The 17,606-nt window shown below is 43.3% G+C and overlaps 1 long non-coding RNA gene across 1 annotated transcript; it reads right to left on the minus strand.

Annotated features, from left to right (window-relative positions):
* Nucleotides 1-5,562: 5,562 nt before the first annotated feature.
* On the minus strand, nucleotides 5,563-10,206 carry LOC125016436. Its single transcript, XR_007113688.1, has 2 exons — nucleotides 8,486-10,206; nucleotides 5,563-5,785 (listed from the first exon to the last, which is right to left on the minus strand). It is a non-coding gene; the product is annotated as an uncharacterized LOC125016436 (long non-coding RNA).
* Nucleotides 10,207-17,606: the final 7,400 nt, after the last annotated feature.

A 17,606-nucleotide genomic window follows, 5' to 3' on the forward strand; every position in this document is an offset into this window, starting at 1 on the left:
CTACAGCTTCTCTACAACTAGATGCAGTTTTGCAATGGATCGCTCTTTACGGAAAAATTCTCGAAATGATGCCAAGGAAAACCAAAGAAAAAAAAGATCATTTGGTACGTGCGGACGTGGTCATAGCCTGTGTCAAGACGGTCTTAGTCATCAGATGTCCTATGCGTCTTTGATCCTGTCCTGATGGACGACTCATAAAGTGTCTTGTCTGGGATCATTATGTAGTTTTTCTCTTTGGGATATAGAGTGTACAAGGAGAACGCTAAATACTTGTTTTGTTGCATCTGTGTTGCGGGCCGTACCGTGTGGTCTGCCTTTGGCGAGGTGCTGGAGGGCTCTCCGCATCAGCTGTTTGTGGTGTTGGTGGCTGGTGGCGGCTTAGTTCACATCAACAGTCGACACTGACATCGGGGGTCATTAGAGGGCCATTAGAGGGGCCGTTACGCTCCTCCATTTCTGCTTGGGGAGGTATGTCATTTCCCAAACTACAGTTCATGCTAGGAGTTAAATCGCAGAACGTTGTTAAAAGCGAGTTTAAGCTCACTTTAACAGCCCAGTTAATAAAACATTAGAAAAATAATACACTTGCTCAGGGCTTTCCAAATAATTCAATGGTTTGGGTCTACTTTTAAATATTGTCTTACACCTGCAATAGGCTCTAACAGAGACGCATCCCTGAGTTAAACACGATGATGCACAAAATGCAAAACACTAAGAAAATAGAGCAGAACGAGCTGAATTCAGTCGATACAGCTCAAACATTGGCACAGCAGACAGGAGCGAAGCAGTAGACCACTAAGTGACAGTGAAAGCTTATAGAAATCACATTGCCGTTGAATGTTCAAGGTTATGATCTGTTGACATTTACGACTATGCCACCTAGAACACAGCTCTGTATTATCTGTCTTCGCAGTGGGAAAGCACACATTACCTCTGCAATAACCTTAGACGTGGCTGTAAAAGTTTTCTACTGTCTTGGTCGGTCGCAATATAAATACTGTATGTTTATGCACTGCCTCGGTATTATGAATTACCCGCAATTTTCCATGGGAATATCTTCGACGTCAAAATCTTACCACATAAGGTGGAGGTTGAGATGGGGGGAGGGAGCCACGTGGACGTGATTAGACGTGGCAGTCAGCTGGTAGCTGTAGTTGATGAATGAGCCGCTGATGATGAAGTATTAATAAGTCGGTTTAATCAAGTTAGAGATTTAATTAAAGTGATTGGACACGTGTAAAAGGGCTCCACTAAGACTACAATAAACTATGGGTGAGACAGAGATGTGTAGTGGCTTTGTAAAGGCAGTTCTATTACTTGCATACTCAATTTACCAACACCGGCGTGGCTAAAATGGAAAATCCCTTACATCCGAAGCAAAACAAGTCCAATTTCCCTGAATAGGAATAAAAGCGATAAGCAGTGCTACGATAACAAAACCATGTCCAGAGAGGGCATTTCTACTACAACTACTACATTAGTTGTCAACTGGAAGAATCTTGTTTGTTTCACCCTCATGTTTTGCAATTCAGGACCAACAGGGTGATTCGCAAACTGTAAAATGTGCAGCCACTGAGCTTTATGTTCTAAAAGAAGGGAGGATTCTTATCAGTCTCTCGCTGACAGCTCGGCACATGGAAGGCCAGCACTGAGAGCAGGCTGCACCTTTGGCCCAGTGCTTTTAAGAAATAAAAGTTCAGCAATCAACCTGATAAACACTATAGTAACAACACCATCTGCTTTCTAGATAGGCCCTGTCTCTTGTGACACACTCTAACACACACACACACACACACACACACACACACACACACACACACACACACACACACACACACACACACACACACATTTATAACACCCACCTTCACTCCCCCAGCCTCACCCCTCTCTCTCAGACACCACTCAGTGCAGGCAGCTCAAGAGGCACCCTGGGAATTGCTTTCGACACTAAATTGATGGGAGTATTCACACACACATGTAGTCTTCTCCTCTTTTTCAAGTGCTGCTATTGTATGGAACTTCTATGGAACGAGTACGCACACTGCACAGAGTCAGCCATATGAACGGGGCTGTGGTTTTCCCAGAGCTAGGAATCCTGGGGGGCTGCCTGACACGACTGATTCCCTGGTACCGTTCCAGTAATGAGAAGAACATCCGTGAAACAAAAAGAAAAGACGGTTGTCTCATATTCTGTTTACATCTGTTCAATCCGGTACACGTCCTGCTATTAAGTTACTCTCTTGTTTGGCCTTTCCCTCTTTTTTCTCTTGTTATGTTCACCAGCGCGCACATGGATTGAGTCATGGCTCCAAGTGTCTGTACTTTTGTCCATGATCTCAGTTGTATTTGCGTAAAAAGAATATATTTAAACAGGAATCGTCAAGTTGAAAAAGAAAAATACATAAAGTGCCTACCGGACCGTAAAACTATGCATCGTCACCAGTAACTGAGTTAACATTACTGTAGGACATAAGTCTTCAACAGGAGGTCCACGACCCCTATAGGGGGTCTGAGGAGTTGCTACAGGGGGTCGCTAAATCTTGGGTTGATTAGACATTTTTCATACACTTTTGTTTAAAATTTCCCACCACAAATTTAAATTTATACTTCACAAATCCAACATAGAGTTTAATATAAACACATATAGTAGGTAGGGGATCCCTGTTTAATCTCTCCATCAGTTTGGGGCCCGTGGCCTGAAATACATTGAAGACTCCTGCTGTAGGAGATTGTTTTAATCCTTCTTCTTCTTATAATATCCATTAAAATACACTTAACCTGTTGAGCTTCAAATGTAGGAGGTGGGGGACATGATCTACATTCCTAAAAATGGATTCAGAAAAGAAAGATCTTGGTAGTCTGGAGTGTGTTCTATGCACTAGTATGTGTTATGGCTGCATGTTGCTGGTACACAGCACCTTCAAAGATTTGGGGGTTTTGCTGCTGTGAGCTAGCAGGGTTGTGTTGCTGTATTAACAGTGCTGTTGCTGTTGTCTATAGGGGCAAATGTGAGGACGTCTGTCTTCCAACACTGTGTGTTAGCCCTGAATAATAGAAAAAGCAACAAAAACATTAAAATTCAGATGCACTGAAGGCAGTGTGCGTATAGTGTGAAGAAGACTGCACAATCTAAAAGTTTCTAGTTCATCTCTCTGAGGGTAAGTGAAAGGGTCACTGGCCAAAAAAATCAGTTTACAGTGTCTGCAAGGGCATGTTTTTAAAATGTCTGGTCACAGTCCATTGTTAGTCTAAAGCTAGTGCACATACTGTCCCTAAGCTGTCTGTGCCTGCCACCAAGAAAGGGTGTGTATCTGTCTCTGAGCTGTGTACACATGCTTGCGTGTGTCTTTATGCGTACATGATAGCCTGCACCTGTGTGTTTGTGCGTGTGTGCCCGTGTGTAATCCCTGCGCAGATCCTGCCCACTGTCAGTGTCGAAGCGAGTCCGTTGGGCCTTTCAGTGCACAGGTGGTGATAGACTGGCCCCTAATGAGTCCATATGGGACCGTCTGGGAGAGGTGTGTGTTTCTGTGCCTGCGTGCGTGTCTCTGGCTGAGAAAGTCAATGTGCACGGTATATATTGATGTTTCCTATCGCGTGTGCAAGTGCATTTAAAAGGCAAAACCCTGCTGTGCGTGAGAAAGAACAACCCACCTATTGAGAGTAGTTAAGCAGTAGCCACAGTGGGCGAACTCCAGGAACATCCCAACCGCTGATGTACATGATCACGTTGTTTTGTTTTTGTTTCGTTTTTTTACAGTCTGTGTCCGTACTCACGATCCTGGAAATCTGTATTCCTCCTCACCCTCTAAAACCACAGTACACTCTCACAGGAGTGAGCCACGGGCATGTTTACCTGTTCATATGCATTATGACTGTGTACGCGTGCATTTATGAGGCCAGTAATGGCTTAATGTGCACATGCTGTCTGTGTGCTGATTCTCTGCCAGTGGCCCCAGGACACATCGTGTCAGTGTGTATGTATTCACACTCATTCTGTTCACCGGAGACATTAAGAGAACACAGACTCGGCATGTTTACAGGCAAGCGCACGGAGGCAAATCACATGGCATCGAGGAAGACACAGATTCATCAACCTTTTACCCACTTGCACGCTCACACGGAACATGAGCATATACACATACAGCCAGACACGATGTAAAAGTAGGTTTTCCGTTAGTAAAGCTGCCTGTCAAATTATGGCTTCATTGTGGTGAAACTGTCAGTGTGTCTACACGTCTTTCCGGGTGGAATGACAGGTAGGTGATAGGTAGTAATTATGATGCATTCAAAAATGACATTTTGAACTAAATATTGCTTTTTTGAGCAAGCCCTTTAAATATTAAATAATGCAAACAAAGAACAAGTTTCGAAGTGTAACACTTATGAAATATTCCCCTACACAAACATGTCAGTTTGTTCAGTTAAACTGAACTTCAGTTGATCTGTTATGTGACTCGCACAGTTGATATTGTGTACACTACACCAGAACCACAAGGTGTGTATTTTGTTTTTTTTCCACTGCAGTTGAAATGTGTTATCTCTTCATCTGTTTACACAACACAGAATGTGTGTGTATGTGTGTGTGTGTGTGTGAGGTACCGAGCTGAGTCAGTGTTTTGAAGCTGGTTTGACTCGTCTGTTACCTAAAGTCTGCTTCCCATCTTCTGGACGTAGCGAGACGTGACCAATAACAAAGAGGGTTTTATGTCTGCAAAATAACAAAACTTTCAAGTGGCAATTTTAATTATGTGTCATGTCAAGGATTTCATAAGACCTTTCGTTTTGTTTGCATAACGTTAAAACACAGTTATATACAGTCTTTCTCCCAGAGGAGATTCTAGACTCTACTGAGGCCCATGGTACAAGTATCCACTCTAGATTTTGTCACAGACAACTGAGTTTGACGCACTAATCTTAGCCATCCAAGACAGAAGAAACAAAATAATGTGATGAGACAATGTATAGTTATTGTATTCAAATGTCTCCCCGTGGTTAGGGCTAGACCGGCAGCATTCAGCACTTTTTTCCATCCCTAAACGATAACTTCTTTTAATTTTGAATTGTCATTCCTTACTACTTTAAAGAGCCTTACACGCGACATATAACAGGCTTCAGTGTGCAGAGTTGTGTCATGTAGGGACCCCCTACGGTGGTCCCCTGCTGTCATGGAAAACTTATCACATTGGCACTGCTCTAGTTTTAAGTTTATCAGCCCCTTGTGGGCCCCCTAATGACTTGCGGCCCCAAGCAGTTGCCTGCCTTTGCTGTTGACAAGCTCCACTTTTGCTTTGTGGTAGCATACTTTGGAGCGCGTTAGATGTTAAAGTGGGAAATGATGACGAAAGAAATCAGTGCGTGACAAAAAAAAAACGATTTCAACCAAAGACGTGTGATGCATTGATACATTTTTTTATACCATTATAGAGGTAAACTCAGCATTCATGGCTGCAAGGAGATACATCTTTTGCCAACAGGATCTTACTGTCATGTTGTTGTTTTTTTTATCCTTTTTATGTACAGCAAGGGTAGGACAAATACATCACCGACACAATCAGCATCTTGCCAAATCATTTTTTTAATTGATCCTATTTTACACAGATTTTTAAGAAGGACAAAAGTGCAGTTCTTGTAGCATGTACATGTTCATGCAACTGATCAAATCAAATGACAAAGAGAGGATTACAGACTGCATAAGCCTGGTTGTCTGCAAAAGAGAGCGCAACACTTACCTGGTTATCTGAGATCAAGTGCCTGTGTTGCTGGATGTGTCGGCTGGTAACTGGAGAGAAGGAAATGAAACTGGAATTGTCATTAGTTTTAAATATCATTGTTCTAATCTTTTTCTCACTTTAATGCAACGGGCGTCACTTTTGTAGCTGAGAATCAAAATGACTACATTGTCGTAATAATCCGTCACAACATTATAATACAACACTCCCCTCCGTTCACACAGCAGATGTAGGTCTTTCACAGATATAACTGGGAAGCATGGGAAGACAGCGGGAGCTCGGAGAACAATTCATCCTCCATGCTAAATAGTTTAAGAAGACTTCCTCTATTTAGCGTGACGAGCCTCGTCACTGTCTAATGCATCACATCATAATAAAACAATCTCCTCTAACCCGTCTGAGGAGGAAGAATGAATTAAGAGGGAAAATTGCCGTCTTACGGCGTGAGATGGAGACGAATATGATGAGGAATTAATACAGTGCTGTGGCTGCCCACCGAGACCAGAGGAAAAGCAGCTTAATGTGAGAGACGTGACTCACGAAAGGGAAGAACATTGCTGTTTGATTAGCGTGAAGCTCCGTGGCCAGTTCAGCGTTTGATTCGTGAACATCACAGAGCCAAAGTCAACTCCCCGGGGTGCCGGTTATTGCCATAAATTCAGACAAAACAGGAACTTGAAATTCATTTAGCTAACTGTCTGGACTTTCAGAATGTTTGCTTGACCTTTTGTATCCGAGACTGAAAAATGTTATGCAAATGGTGAGGACATGGTGCCCCTTGAAGGTGGAACACTATGGATGGATTATACACTCTTATAAGTGAATTTATCTTCCAATATATCTACCACCGCGACAGGCACCAAGCAACACTAAAAAGTAAGAGGATGAAGGCTTTTATAGATTCCATGTCTGAATGTCTGCTGTGCTTCTTTCATTTGGTCTTAAAGGTTGGGATTTAATGCTTCATTTATTGCCTCAATAGATATACCTTAGACTAGAGAAAAATCTAGCATACTGTTTGAAAAAAGTTAAAGAAAATCACAGCACTACAGGACAAATAGAGGCAATTTACTTTCGCAAACAGTCCCCATCATCTGTGGAGTCCCAGAGATAACTCCAATTTGGCGGCACATTTTGGGCGGTAACTGACGGTTAGCATTGTGAGCCGTGTACTCTGCTAATAATGCACTATACAATGTTGATGTAACTCAAATTGTGATATTTTTTTCTTTCCATTTCCTCCGGATTTTAGAGACATTTACAAGCGGCACTTCAACAGGACGCGGAATTTAAGAGCAGAGATAGAAATGTAACAGCACATAGTAGCCGGACCATTTAGCGACACAGGAAGAGGAAAAATAAGCACCATACACAAATGTGATTCACAGTAAGTGGCATAAAGGAAGGGATGTGCTGTGTAGCTGCCATTTACAAATAATGGACCTGTCATATGATGTGGGAAGACGACAGTATGGGGAATGGGGCGCGCTACTGGTTCATTGGATGCATGTTTATGTAAAGGTCAACCTTATTATGTTGATATAGAAAGAGCACAGTGGCCTAAACAAGCTTGTCAACCGAGGCAAGCAAGTATCTGTCGGGGTTACAAGGCAAGAGGAGCCATAGTTAAAGATGATTTAGACTGCTGCAGTGCTACAAATGGGGACAAAAAAAAAAAAATACTCCATTTGAAAATTCGCATCTTTCCTGAAGAAGAAATGAGATCAAAGGAAGAGAAAGCATGTGTTGTCCTGCGACAGACATTGCCAAGGCTGATTCTATATTTAACTTTATATTTCCATGGCATTCAATTTATACACTGATTACTCCTCTGAAGCAGTAATATGTGTCCTATGGAGTATAGGTGAGATGAAAAGAGTCATTGATGTAGGACTGTGTTTTAAAGTTACTTCCGCGTCAACAAAACTCAAAACAGAGTGGCGAGAGCTTGGTATGCTGTAAATACATGTAGCATCTCTTTTATCGTCACTCCAATCCTGAATTTGAAAATATAAAATGTTCCCTCAGCATTTGTTTATTTGGGAAAATGTGAGCAGTTCGAACTCTGAGAACTAAAAATGGGCAACGATATCTCACTGATTTTGAAATAAGAGCTTTTGAAGTCTTAAAGGTGTGTGGAGTGTCAGTAATTCCCTTTCTTTCGGAGTTCAAGGAAATATTGGATCTGATCACGCTCATTCAGGAAGGTGAGCGCGACGTAATTCCGTTTCATGAATAATTCATTTCCTCCCCCTTTCCACCCTTGATTTTCCCTGACAGATGCCCGTGTGTCCTCTTCCATTACCCATGTCGTTTCCTCTCCTTCAGCTGCAATCCCCGCTCATGTCCTTAACACTGATCCCCGAGGACTGACATGCAAGTTAAGGGAAGGAGATGGGGAAGGGGAAGGGAACTGGGTGAAAGAGTGGTGGAAATTAGAAAAAAAAAAGAAAAAAGAAGAAGGAGCAGTGAGACAGAATGGTTGCTGTGGGAGACAAGGTTCAATATGTGTGATGTTGGCAAAGACACACGAGTAGACTTAAAATCAAGAGAGCGGTGAACGTAACTAAGCCACCCCTAAGTCAAAAAGCCAGCGTAAAACCTTCAGGTATGACACAGAGGAAATACAAAACTGACAGATGGACAAAGGCAGGCAGGCAGATACACTTTTTACCACCTCACCAACTGTACATTCAGCTACAAAAAAATAAAAAATAAATAAAATCTGTGAGAACCACTTTGTAGCCCACCAGCTTTCAGACAGACAGCTTTCCATCCATAAGGCAGGCGGACAGATATGAAGCCAAGATCATGAGTCAGTCTCACAGAGAGGCAGATAGAGCTGCTGCTGCTGCTGCTGCTGCTTTGGTGCTGCTCTTCCCCTCCAGTGACACTAGATAACGCCATGGATCTAGACAAAGGGATCCACAATAAAAATACTACCCAGCCACTCAGAGATAAATAAACGCTGACAGAGGAGGAGAAACGAGAGCTAAGAGATCATTGCGGTCGGGGAGGGCTCGTGGGATAGCTGGACATGGGAAGGGGGTGGGGGTTTGGGGCGGGGGGGTTAAAGAATAACATGCAGAGAAAGAAGGGTAGAGGAAAAAACAGACAAAACAAACAGATTATGAACATCGTGTGTTAAAAACAACAAAAGTGTGCAAAGTAGCCACCCTACAAATGACTGTTAGTGTGTCATAGGCTACGGTTACAACACACACAGTCGCGTTTCCCCCAGACGCGCCGGACAATGGTTGATTACTAGTAAGAGGCGAAAATAAAGCAGCAAAACAGCAGACGGAAAGATGATATGGGTAGAGGAAGAGAGCAAAAACGGGAATGACTGAACGCAGAGAGGGGAAAAGGCAGGGGGAGCCGAGTAGGAAATGGATGATCTCAGATGAGGATCAGCTCTCTCCCTCTGTCACTGCTATTTTCTGATAGTCTTTGCATCTTCCTCTCTTGATCATCTCTCTTTCGTGCTATGTCATTCTCATTGCATTGTGTCTCCGCTCGCTCTCCGCCTCTCTCTTCATCTCTCCCTCTTGGTCTGCCTTTGACTCCAGACAGTGTTAAATGTAGGTCACCCTGTCTGGGAGCGCCTCTCTCCTCTCTCCTCTCTCTCTTTCTCTTCGCAGTTCATTCAGTCCACCGCTCTCTGCCTCTCTTTCTCCTCCACTGGGGTTATGCTTTCTCCGGGCTGCGAGCCGGTTGCTGGATGGCTTGCCTGGCTGGATACCGCTGCGCTGGATATGATTTATACTGCATATGGAGAGTGCAGGATCTGCACATTTACAAGGCCCGGCTGCATCTATATCCTGGAGTGAGCGCAGGAGATTTCCATTGCTTTATCAGCAGCAGCACACAGGTTTAGACTAAGCGTAGCCAGTGCCCAAGGGGTCGACTGCTGCAAGAGTGTTTTCAAAAGAGGGCAGGGAGAAACCTTTGGCATCGCTCCTGTCTTCTCACTCTGATCCAGAAAAAAAAAAAAAAAAAAAAGACCCTTGGAACATTGCGTGTTCGCTCGCTTCCAAAATCCACCACAGAGGTCCAAATTTCCCTTCCTTCCTTCTCACTTTTTGTGTGTCTCTTTATTGGCAGGCGGGTCGAGTTGTGCATATTCCCTTTGTAATGACGATACTCCAGACATCTTTGAGACAACTTTCAGCACGGCAGGCGAGGAAGCAGAAATCCCTGAATGTTTTCTGGATTTTGCAGCAGCTCCCCGCAAAGAAATACGAAAAATCGTTGTGCTGTCGGGCTTTAGCTCGCGCCTTGTCTCTTCCCTTCCAAAAAATATGGGAGTGGAGCTGAGGGGAGTGTGTGAGAGTGTGTGTCTGCTTCCCCTGCCTGCCGCAGTGCAGAGCGACTGGCTTGGAGAAGTGAGGGAGGCGAAACGCAGACTGTTGCTAACTCTGTGGTGGCAGACTGGCAGAAAGTGTTGGAGCACGTGTAGCCGGCTGGCTGCAGCGTCGCAGATCCCAGTCATCTGAGGCCATCAATCAGCTATCAGACACTATCGCACGGAGTCATCTGTCATAACAAATAGCGGTGTGTATTGGTGGGAAGGGGGAGCGGGTGTATAAGTGGGTGTGGACACAGCAGTCATCACCTTAGAGACCACACTGAAACACACACACACACACATAAATATACCAACAACCATGAAAAAGCTGTACATTTTTCAAGTGACCCGTGGTATTTCCACCCTTGTTATCTTACTGTATCTTAATTGTTTCACGACTGAAGGGATTAAATTAGGGCAGCCTGCAGCGTTTCTTCGACAGAGAAGACCAGGTGTTCATGTGCCTTAGCCTGTACATTTGTGTTTACCAGTCCCTGCAGTACCTCACAAACAGATGTTGCTTTATTTCAGCCAATGCATCATTATTCCTCCACAACGCCGAGCCCTTAATTATTCTATAGATAACAACATTCACAACTATGAGAACCGAGATGAACATTTCACCCAGTACGTCTGTGCCCTTGCTATGGGATGTGCAAGGTTTGCTACGTGCTCTGTGTGCACATTTTTACACATTAGCCCCAAACCTCAGGCTCTAAGACCGCCAAAAGCGCTACATTTGCTATATGAAATGTTGTTACTGACATTCCTGACATGTTCATGTTTGGCATTTATTTATTACCACATTAAAATGTCTTTAACATTGACAACTAGGGACAACTGTTAGGGAGTGGGAGCCATTCTTAGTGATAAAACTGGAAAAGGTGTTTTTCTTTCTTTTTTCAGATACTTTCTCAACTTTTTTTGACTGTTTTTTTCTACTCAACACAGGTTCTGAAAAGTACAAGATATTGCATTTACTTGAGAAGAAATTGGCTCAAAAGGTGTAACACAGAATTAGGTGGTACATTATATTTTAGACTATATAAATAGTCACACATCCAGGTGAGTTTTGACGCGGGGATACAAAATTGCATAGTCGTCGGGAAAACAATACTGGAGTTAAGGCGAAGTAATGGTGATGCTCTCTCTGAATATTTGAAGTCCATTCCAATGAACTCTATGCAAAGAACTCGACCGTCTCGGCAGGCGTGCCTGAATGAAATAACCGAAAACTGCTTCGCTGATTGTCCAGCGTTGAAAGACAGCCAGACAGAAAGAAGATGGAGGACAGCATGGAAACAAAGTCAGTTGTTCTTGCATCTTCCACTATTTAGGAGCTCGCCTGAAAAAAAAGAATGACGAAATGCTGCATGATATCATGAACTTGCTTATAAATATCACGCCCCTTGAGGCGCCTTTCACGTCAATTAACAGCGTTGACGTGTGAAATGGTTAAGGCTGGGGCTACTGACATGGGGTAGGCAGCGGTCCTTCATAGAGACTGTGTGGCATGAAATAATACAAAAAAACCCCCACAAAATATGTGATACAAACCACAAGAACAGACAAGACTACTGGTGCTGGAGAACATTGTAGAGATAGCAACCAGAGGCAGAGAAGGATAGTAAATTGTAACAGTGATGTGAAGTTGTGGCAGAGACCTGTTTTTTTATTTCTTCCACTGAATACAAAACACGTTGCCTTAGAGATGGTGAAACTTCAATATGAAACACGAAAATAGCAAAGAGCAATAATGTAATTGTATGCTCTTAGAAATTAAAGTGCCCTGAGAATGGAGCTGAAATTATGAGTTAGATCACAAGTGCTCTGAGAACCAGAAGCAACTGGGGCTATAAACAACCAGCACCAATAAAGAACTAAATGGGACCCAGAACCACCTATCAAGCAAGTCTGTAAGATGAGAGAAAATGTCAGCGCTCTTTCTTGAGTAGGGCGTAAATACTATTTTAAATTTAAATTTAAATTCCAGTGGCTAGTTTTGAATCAGTCTTCAACATAGTGCTAGAAAAAAGTGCAAGATTATTGCAAAATGCAAGAACCAACCAGTTGCAGCAACATACCTGAAATGCTGACTTTTGTGCATTTGAGTCAGGAATATGATCTGTAGCTTTGTCTTCCCTTGCTACATCTGGTCCAGCTCGCTCTTTTGTTTTCTAAATAATGGACTCATCTTTCGCAGCTCTCCCTCACAGCACCTTTCCCGATATTTTGTCCAGCCAGACACACTTATTTTTCGTCTGCTTCTTGCTCCGGTCCAGCTCTTTCTTCTCCGCCAGGGCCAAGTTTTTCACATGGTCCTTTGTGCGAGCTTCCCTCTTTTGGTGACCTTGCCCATCTCGGTTTTCGTTTTCATTCGGTGTGTGTTCAAGCCGGCTCACCTTTCTCTGCTACCAGTTTTACTGTTGCTTTACCCGGGCGGCCCACAGTAGCCTACCTTGAACTCCTTGTTTTTCAAAGGCTACTTTCATCCCAGCCTTTCCCCTGTCAGCACTGACTGAGTCATTTTCCTCCATCAAAATAGGATATTTTTCCCAGAGGGAGGTGATCTGCTTTTCTTTGTTTGTCTTGTTCTGTGTCTAATTATTGGAAGCAGCATTTTCCATGTAGTTCTCCACTTTTAGCGTATTGAGTGTTCAATAAAGGCAAGCGATTTCTTCTTCTTCTTCATGTTTATCCTGCACTTAATCAAATTGGTAGTTCTTTCACACTTTGCTAACTAAAGCCTGGTCCACACTTTTTATGCATATCTTGTTTCTCTTAAACTCTCTCCATTGACTAGTTTCCCTGTCCTCCCTCTGTGCATATGTTCAGTTTGCGCCTCCAGGGCTGCATTAAGTGGCTTCCACAGCCAAAAAAAAAGAAAAAAAAGCATATGTGTTACGTGGGAAGCAGCCTGTCTATATTGATTGGACTGACTGCTTCTTGCATTAATGAACCGTATTATTCTGGACATATACATATGCACATGAACAGCTAACATTTTTGCCTTTAGTTAATGAGCCACTGAGCTGATTCTGGAGTAAAACGGACCTGCAGTCATCTGTTGACCTTGTGTGAGACCAAACATAGGTGTTTGCCTCAGAATGAAGTAAACATATGTGCAGTGCAGGTCCATATCATCATCCACATTTCATTGTGCTAAGAGCTGAACAGCTGCTGGTTATTGATTTTACTATATTGCCAGCAGACTGAGGCTCAGTCCACCCACTAGCAACACATGGCCTTCAGCTTTCAGACTAATATAGAGATAACACATGTCGAGATAACAGAGGACAGGATTTTCACAATGTTAGTTTTCAAGTACCTCAGGCCTTAAAACAAACCCTGTAAAACTTCTACAACTTTGCATCTGTATAACGAAAACTCCATGTTAGGACCTAACGTCACATTTTGTCTAGATTTGGATTTTAGTTTTATATCTAGTACATACAATACTTTTGTGTGTTGATGCCTCACAGCAAGGTTATGGGTTCAAGTCCAATGGAGTTTGCATGTTCCCCTTGTGTCTGCACGGTTTCTCTCCATTACTTTGGCTTCCACCCACCATCCAAAGACATGCTCGTTAGGTTAATGGCTGATTCCAAATTGTCATAAGTGTGAATGGTTGTCAGTCTCTCTATGTTAGCTGGGCGATAGACTGGCAGCCTCTTGACCTCTGCTGACCTCTTGACCCCCCCCCTCCCGTGACCCTACCCTACACGGAGTAGAGCCTTTGCATCAAAAGGGGCCCATTGAGGTGGTTTGGGTATCTCGTTTGGGTGCCCAGCTGGGCGCCTCCCTTTGGAGGTTTACCGGGCTCAGCCAGCCGGGAGGAGACTGTGTAGACCCAGAACTCACTGGAGGGATTATATATCCCATCTGGCCTAGAGCTCCTTATTTAACCTGTTGCCACCATGACCTGACCTCGGATAAGCGGATGGAAAATTGACGAATGAATGAATGAATGACTGAACCTGTGTGCTTTGGTTAATCTTTGGTTTAATCCAACTAAACTGGCCCAATACTCCTGATCCCTACTAAATTTGTATGGGTAAGCAGGGTGGACATTTATATGAGGGCACCAAGTTTAAATGATTCAACTCTAGGTTGTCCAAAATAGGCCTTTAAAAAAAGGGAAAAGAGAGAGAACATGGGAACAGGTCCTCAGCGACAGCAGTGGGATATCACAGAAACAAAGATAAGTCATTCACCTGATGACAACTGGCGAAGCGTAAACACAAGTGACAACCTCTTCAAAACCTCTCTCTGACTTAATCGGTCTCTGTGGCTCTCGCTGCCCATCCCCTCTCTAAACCCCCCCCCCCAACCAACCCTCAATTCTCGTCTTTTTCCTTCCTTTCTGTCACACACATTCACATTGTCAGTCACATCCTCTGTCTGCCAGGTGTGAAGAGGAAGATGGCAGTTAGTAATTGGTGAGAAAGCACTTTGTCACTTTGCTGGAGGATAGATTACATCCAATATGTTTCTAATACGATGAAACAAGGAGAATAGAAATCCTATTCGCCATTCTTGTACAAAAAACAAAGGCAAAATGAAAGGGAGAACTGAAATCAGATGTGCCTTAATTTCACAAAACGGATGAATAAGAAATGATTAAATAACAGGAAACACACTATATGTATAGTATATGTCCAGGTCTTACTCTTACTCTGACTGTGTTAGGTGTCTCCTTAAATGGCGACAGTATTTTTAAGAAGAAAGTTTACTTGTCTTGAGCAACTGAGGGAGACAGGTTGTCCCCCATTGCAATCAATGACCGGTGTTGCCACAGTTATCTTGAAAAAGTAAATTGACTACGGATTACTGATTACTCTAAAAAAGTTACTTTACTCATTACTTGATTTTAAAATAACTAAGTTAGGTTACAAGTTACTTCATTAGTTACGTTCAGCAGGTGCCGACAACACCCCCTGTTTGTTTGTTTGTTTTTGTTTGTTTTTTATTGGAAGTGCATTTTAACAGCTTTAACTTAAAATACATGTTTTTATTAAAAGAAAAAAAAAGAGACAGCATTTGCTCTACAACATACTGCTCGACCAACTTCTTCAACACTCCCCAACTTACTGGTTTTACGAGAAATACTGTTTATTAAAAAAAAGAGACAGCATTTGCTCTACAACATACTGCTCGACCAACTTCTTCAACACTCCCCAACTTACTGGTTTTACGAGAACGTCCAGATTTTGTTGTTTGGGTGGCGAAGGATCTCCTGCATTAGGTGCAGCTCTTTCTTTAATTTCAATGTTGTGTTTTTGAAACTAGATAGGACTTGGTTGCCAGCACAGAGTGTACAGCGAAACGTAACCCCACCCCCTCCACTGTGTAATACACTGCATGTATTACACTTGAGTTGTCTTCGCACTGAAAATGTGACTTGTCACATAGGAGACGTCACTCCCAGAGGCAAGAAGAAATCAAAAAATCTATCTCTTTACTCAGGGAAACAGGAAAAATAGTAACACAACATGACTTGGATAAGTAACTTTAATCTGATGACTGGTTTGGGAATAGTAACGCGTTAGATTACTCGTTACTGAAAAAAGTGGTCAGATTAGAGTAACGTGTTACTAAAGCCAAGTTTCCATACAATGGCCTACCTCCACACCGCCCCGCACCACCCACTTTAAATTGTTATTTCCGTTGCTAGAAGGTGGGAACGAGGCCAAAGGGATACTTTTCTAGGTACTTTCTAGTACCTCCTCTGTGGTCGGTCCGAAGTAGGTGAATTGGGGCCAAAAATGTGACGTAGAACGCTGCTTACTACCAATTAGACAGAAACAAAAAATCAGCGCCAGGTACAAACCTGAATGTTTTGGTTTTGACTAGTAGTAAGCCACTTACTTTCAACTTTCTGCTTTCGTGTTGGTACATTCTTAAATGATGACTGGAAAAGTAATGTCGTTCTGGACCAACCCGGAGGTGAGGGCTTTTCTGTCCTTGTTGGGAGAAGACAGTATACAGCGGGAGTTGGACGGGACCTCTCGGAAGGACAAGGTTTTCCATCAGATCGTGGCTGAGATGGCCAAAATTTGTTTTATCAGGACGGTAAAACAAATGAAGGACAAACTTAAAAGCTGAAGGCTGATTATCGGGCAACCAAGGGGCACAACAATACGAGCAGTGCTGATCGAAAGGTCCCAAAATGGTATGAGAAGATGGACGCGATACAGGCACAGACCAGGGAGCGCTGGTAGGGAAGCTTACCTTGAATTCATTACACCGTTGGTGCAGTCGTCCGCTGAGTTTTTATCTTTTATTACGTTCATTGTCTTCTACTTGAAAGCTCATAACTGCATGGCGGTTGTTTACTTTCGTTTGTTGGTTGTTGGAACATAAATTTACTGGGTGGCCCGCTGTTGCTAGTAGCAAAAAGCGTGGGTGTGGCTAAAGCCTGCAAAACCGGGAGGAGGGGGGTCACTGCTAAGCAATGGAAAAGCTGAAGCGGCCTGGAGTCGTGAGGTGTGGGGCGGTGTGGAGCTAGGCCGTCAATGGAAATCCGGCTTAAGTGATGCATCACTGTGAGTAACACGTTGCTTCTAAATTCACTTCCTGACTGCATCTTCATAATTAAATATGTTCTTCTGGCTTGTGAACTAAATGTGTGTTGTGTTAAATTCAGCATTTTTTCCAGCCTCCGAGCTATGGCGAGTTGTGTAAATAATAAAGTTCTCCAATTTGTCACACGTTTCTCAAAGATTTAGAATCCTCATTAAAAGTTTGTTTGTGTACACGTTTCTTCCCTCCTTCCTTCCTTCATTTCTTTCCTCCACTCCTCCTCTCTTTCTTTCACCCTGATATTGGCGGACTGTACCACCAAGACCCTGAAAGAGCAGAGCTCAAGTTTCCTTACCATCTGCGTGTGTGTGTGTGTGTGTTCATCATCCATGCTCTGAAGGAGGTAGTTAATCTCAAGAGATGTGAACCACACACACATGCTGGTGCCTTATCACCTGAGGTTCACTCTTGGGACCCTTCCGTGTGTCATCTATGCAGTCTGCCTGGGGCCGGTTGGGAGGGGTCTCAAGAGAGGTATGCGAGACACACACACACACACACACACACACACACACACACACACACACACACACACACACACACACACACACACACACACAAAAGGTTGGAGGTGACAAGGTGACACCATGTCTCTGTGATACCTGGTTTCTGTCAAAGCCCAGTGACAACTGGTCACCTCTGACACATGCCTACCTACACCCACATAAACATGCAGACTTGACACGTCTTCTCATGCACACCGTTACGCGTCCACTCAAACTCATTCATGTGAAGATGAGCACAGGTAGCCTGAATGAAATGTAAATACCGTGGATTATGTGCACAGTGGTACACAAATCCCACTGTTCACACATTCATTCTGGCTGAAGGCCTTCTACAGCCTTTGCAAGGTAGATGTAAGTGACCGCTTACCTGCTGCAATAACACGGTGTCACACACTGTGGCACTTTGCACATGAAGGCCAGCTGTTAAGTGTCATA

This window comes from Mugil cephalus, chromosome 11 (genome assembly GCF_022458985.1).
Source record: "Mugil cephalus isolate CIBA_MC_2020 chromosome 11, CIBA_Mcephalus_1.1, whole genome shotgun sequence".
Lineage (NCBI taxonomy): Eukaryota > Metazoa > Chordata > Actinopteri > Mugiliformes > Mugilidae > Mugil > Mugil cephalus.